Source organism: Pagrus pagrus (genome assembly GCF_965226575.1).
Source record: "Pagrus pagrus genome assembly, chromosome: 10".
Lineage (NCBI taxonomy): Eukaryota > Metazoa > Chordata > Actinopteri > Spariformes > Sparidae > Pagrus > Pagrus pagrus.
The window spans coordinates 34,085,481-34,091,014 of record NC_140194.1 but is presented as its reverse complement, the minus strand read 5'-3'; the positions used below and the strand labels follow the sequence as shown (position 1 = coordinate 34,091,014).

At 42.1% G+C, this 5,534-nt stretch overlaps 1 long non-coding RNA gene across 1 annotated transcript; it reads left to right on the top strand.

Moving 5' to 3' along the window:
* The first annotated feature begins 417 nt into the window (after nt 1-417).
* Nucleotides 418-4,361, top strand: LOC311263810. The gene is made up of 3 exons (XR_014623402.1): nt 418-463; nt 1,903-2,046; nt 4,204-4,361. It is a non-coding gene; the product is annotated as an uncharacterized lncRNA (long non-coding RNA).
* Nucleotides 4,362-5,534: the final 1,173 nt, after the last annotated feature.

The following is a 5,534-nucleotide window of genomic DNA, read 5'->3' as shown; positions in this document are numbered from 1 at the left end:
TTTTTGTGCATTGTCCCTGTTTTAAATAAATAAATTCAATTCAATTCATTAAATTCACAACATACTGTACATTCCTTGACCGAGTGTGCCAATAAGAGCATAGCCTAGGCCAAGAGTGACAGTTCATTTGTGAACAGAAACCGCACCCACCTGCTCTCTGTGTCACATAGAAAATGACTGGCAGGTCGACATTGGAAAATGTATTGACCTACATTTACCTGAACATATCACCCACAGTGACAGTGTGTTTTTTTTATTTATTTTTTTTTATTAAGTCAACGCTATTAAGTCTGTAAGGATCGTATCTTTATTCAAACTCTACTTTCCGTTATGTTTTTTTCCGCTTTAAGTTGGAGTTTTCCAAATTACGAGTCTTTTGAATGCATCATATTCGAATTGACGAAAGGGAGCAAGGGAGCAAAAAGTGCGCGAGCCGGAGATCGAGGAGAGAAGTCACGGTGAGGTTAGTCCCTGAACGAAAAATAAATGAATGAATTTCTGTGGAAACATTCAGCTCTTATTGTTGGAACTTCACATTGTTTTGTCAGGTTGCCAGTGCTGCGAAAAATGTTAGCTAGTTAACATTCAGTTTTTATACAAGGTTAATATGACCAGGCAGCAGGGCTCGAAATTAACGATGTCCCGGCGGGGACCATAAAAATTCCTGCTGGGACACACTTATATTTTGTCCGGGACAATTACGGGACAGTGAAAAAAAAAATGTCAAACGCTCACTCTCAAACAAAATGCTCAATTCCCTCCTCCGTATATCATTGCATTTCCCTGAGGTTGAGGACTATAATGCAGAGCAGGCAGTTGAGAAGTGGTGGCAAAGTGGTCAGAGAACATGCCGACCCATGTTCAACGACTCTGTGTGAGACAAGAAAAATAAATCTCTGTGGCAGTGAACTTTCCCTCCAGAAAACAGCATCCCTCCCCGCGAGTGAAATAGTCAGACAGCGTCCTGTTTACTGATGGTGATTATGTAATTTTGTACGAAAAACGTAACTTTGTCACTTTCCAGGATGTTTGGTGGGTCAGGATCTCAATCACAACACATTATAACAGCATCCATATGATTATAAACAGTCAGAGGGTACATGTTTAAACACATGCCGCTGAAAGCCCCACTAGGATTCAGAGAAGCACAGTACAGAAGCACAGAATGTGTTGCTGCCGTTATTACTGGTACCGGTGCCGCGTCGAGTCTCCCTGATCCTCTCCCCAACACACAGCCGCTTCTAGCCGCAGCGGCAACCTGAGCGGGGTCGCTCTGCGAACTACGGCGCCGCGGAGCTACAGGCCCCGGTCTTCCTACTCCTCTCCCCCACATACAGCACCCTGTGCTGGGTCGCCCAGAGCGACGAGTCTCCCTCTAGCTCTGGAGCTCTCCACGGTGCTGCTAATGGCGGCTTCTCATCGTCTTTCAGACCTTAGACCATAGCTTTAAGTAATACAATTAATTAAAAATGCTCATAGTCTAATACTCGTTATAAAATACTTATAATACAACAACATATACACCCAATCACATTTTATAAGGCACCAGTTTAAAGCTGCCATTCTTAAATTGCTCTGTTTGCTTTGAAGAAGACATACTCTGTGCCGAAATGTCAGCAACCTGCACCATAATAAAAATATCTAAAACTATGTGCTTCACCATCTTCTCCAGCTATTTATCTGCCCCCTGCTCTAAGATGCACCAGTCTGCAATCAGTTCGTCAGCTGAAGGCGAGAGTTTTCCTCCTACAATTTTAGTAATTGGCTGGTCATGGCTAGACTGTTTTCAAACTACATTCATTGCTGCCCAACTATGGGCAGGATATAGCATGTCATGCAGTTAGCCATTTCTCACCATTGTGTGCAATCTATCCAAAGCTTTACAGTTTTCTCAATTTTTAGGAACGGTCAGAAACAATCAATTGACGGCCACTGCAACAGACCAGGAGGTGGAGTCTTACATAAAAAGGTGGCTTCATCTCGCTGGAGACAGGGATGGTGGGAGGAGAGAGAGAGAGGAGAAAAGGCGTGCCACACAGCTCGCACGTAAGTCAGCTACAATACCTATTTTGCAATATATGTGTGATACTGTTCTACAGCAGAAATCAAGATGAAGCTGTCAGCATATGTAAAAAAAAAAACGAGGGCAAAGTACAGAACAAATCTCCCCAATTCTAAATGAGCAAATACAATTAAAAAAGGCAGTGTTGTGATTTTTGCCATTTTTTCCGCTATGGTCACTTAGGAATTAGAAGCTTGTTCAGCCACCATGCAGCAAGCATAGCCATTTTCTTGTAAATGTAAAGATTTCACTTGGCAGTGGTGGGACAGTAATGTAAACTGTAACTGGAATTGTCACCCATTGCCTTTCTTAAAAGCCAGTACATGGGTCTGAAAAGTAGGGAAATCACATTTCAGTTAGAAACACATCTTTAATGAAAACTGTATTTGACTTTAGTATAATATTCTATCTACAAAATAAATTAATGAATATGAAGCAACAGCTGAAATATATTTTTAAATATATTAATATTACATGCCATCTCCCTGCTAAATTGAGCTGGAATGAAAGAACCCCCTATCAAACACAAAAACATACTTCTAATGTTAACATGAGTGGATGAAGTTTTGAGTCTTAAGATGTGGTCTTATCTAACCTCAAACTTTTCCCTTTACTGCTGCATTCATGGTCTTCAGCTCCACCATGTGGGCAGGTCTGATGTAACTACACAGCGATTGTGTGAGTGAGGCTAGCTGACTCATTGTCATCTCAGACTTGATATGTGATAGGTTTAATATGTAGGATGGAGTTGCTTCCAACTGAGAGCCTCAGCCATGTTGCAATGGAATATAATACTTACCTTGGCATAATATATAAAGAATAAACCAGGACAGAGAGACCTCAACTCAACTTTTATCCCAACTCTCTCCTCTTGTGAGGGCTTTTAGATCTGAGTATGGCCCCAGTGTTCCGCCAGAGCACCGTGCCATAGCACACAGACCTCTGGTCCAGTAAATGTCCAGTTTTGTGGATACCTATTACGCACCACCAGACTGACAGCTATCTTGGGGGTCCCCATGGAGAGTCATTAAAGAGGAAATATTCAAGATTTTTACCTACTTTTTACTTAAAGCAGAAGTAAGCGATCCGGTCGTTTTGGCTAACTTCCTGTCAGCGGATGGAGTTAGCAGTCCCCGCCCTCTTCCCTACGTCAACACATGCGCGTGCATCCCTTGGCTGCACACACAGAGAGGACTGCCCCTTTATGCCGTTCTCTCTCCTCATTGGATAAAGGTTGTAGGATACAAGGAAAGTTTTCTCCTCGGCTTACAGCAGAGCAGAGTGACTGACAGACCCGTGTTTCGGACCAAACACTCTATATAAGTGATTGCTGTCGGAAGATATAACTATATAAGACTTATATTAACACAAACATTCCGCTTACTTATGCTTTAATGAAACAGCTTCAGAGTAATGTTGCTGGCTTGTTCCAGGGAGAATGGAGGCTCTCTGCCTTCCACCTAGCGTCACTTGGCTGAAAACCAACCTTGTAAGATCAGACCCTCCGACCCAGTATCCCAGCTCTCGTGCTGGCAGCATCATGACACACCAAAACACCCTGTATCCATTATCTTTTTATGAAAGGATAGAACCACACAAATACACACATTGCAACATGTTTATGATATGCTCCATTAATTGCATTATGGCTGGCTTCAGTGAACCAACAAATGCTAAGGAAAGGTTAGCAAAATAGCAAAAAATCAAATGGCTGTGCACTATTCCCCTTTAACATGAAGACAAACTCAAATATACATTATGTTTTATTACTGTAACTTCAGGTTAAATGTGAAGTTTGTCAGAGTGTTTGATGAAGCTGCTTTACGCCAGTTCACTTTGCTTGTTATCAGTACCATCTTTCATTGTTGTCTGAACAGAATGAGGTTGATCAAGCAGATATTGGGTCAGTGATCAAACACTATATCAATTATCACTTCAGATTAATTGTAATTAAAAACAGACTATGGATTTAAGTATTGAAAGACATCAACACAATATTGTATAACTTTATATCACTTTACAGGGCCTTTTTTGTTTGGTCTCCTGATAAGGTTTTGTGTTTTGCACTGCAACCATATACAGTAACCACAGTACTGCTTTACTGAGTCAACAAAATATGTTCTTTTGTGCATTTCTTAAAGGGCCAGATGAAGAGGAGACAATGGTGGGGCCATGAGTGAGCGTGTTCCGCAACAGTGTTCCGCAGTCAGAATTTTCATGTTCATCTTCATGTTTGTTTTGTTTGTGTTGTGTTGTTGTTTGTGGCACATGTTAAAAAAATAAAATAGTTCTCTACTGTTCACAATTTTTTTTCTCGTGTCTGGTTTTTTCTTCAATTCTTCAGTAGGTATCTTCATCTTTGACTGAGACCAACAAGACTGGACCATTGCCACCATTTAACACAGTATCTGGAGGTACCATAATGACATGTACAGTAGCCACAAATTCAGACCAGTTCTGGTTTATTTATATGATGTGTTCATATTTGACATAGAACTTTGTCATGGTTTGGTTGTGACTCCAATGTGTACAGGCTAGACAAGATCATAGACTGTAAACCAGTTCTGATGTATTCAGCTCTTGGTTAATATGTAGCATTATGACTAGGCTGTGGGTCATATGTGAGAAACAAGTGTGGACCACTCATGTCATTCCATGTGGTAGGTGGGTCAGAATAAAAATGCATAGTGGCCCACATTCGGTTGATTGCTGGTTTATTTGGCCTGTTTTTGGTTGACATCTGGCATTGTGATGGCTTGGTTGTGGCCCACTTTTGGCAAACAGGAGCGGACCTCCCAAGTGCCATCATTCCATGCGGTATGTGGACCGGATGAGGTGTGGGCCAGATATGGGCCAAAAGAATTTTGCTATCTGGGTAGAACCCACATATTTACTTTAACCTTTCCTCCATTCTCTTTTCACATTTTTCTTTTTTCACATCATCAATATGCCGTCAGTTACACACAAAGTCATTCAGGTATCTGGGTTTCTTGACTACACGTCCAGACCTTGTTGTGACACTATGATTGTTACCAGTGTCCTGAAGTAGGCACCTGTGTCTCTCCTGTATCCACAGGCCTTGTTGGTGTTGGAGTGACTCTCTCAGTGTCCATGGCTCGCCTGAGATGGCGGCGATTCCGTCTCAGGGCACTGCCAGAGTCCAGCTCCACTTTGTAGGATCTATGACCCACTGGGGTCACCACCCTTGCTCTCTTCCACGTTGTGTTTGGCTCAAGTGGCTGAACTCGCACACAGTCCCCAGCTTTAAGTGTGTCCATGTCTTTTGCTGTACGATTGTAATATTTGGCTTGTCTTTGTTGGTTGTGTATGAGTCCTTCTTTGATGTCCATCACTTTTGGCTTCAAAAGGCATTCTTTGATGGGCAGCAGAGTCCTTGTCCGTCTACTCAAGAGCCTCTGTGCTGGACTTGCATTCAGCCCTTGTGTTGGAGTGTTCCTATGATCAAGTATAG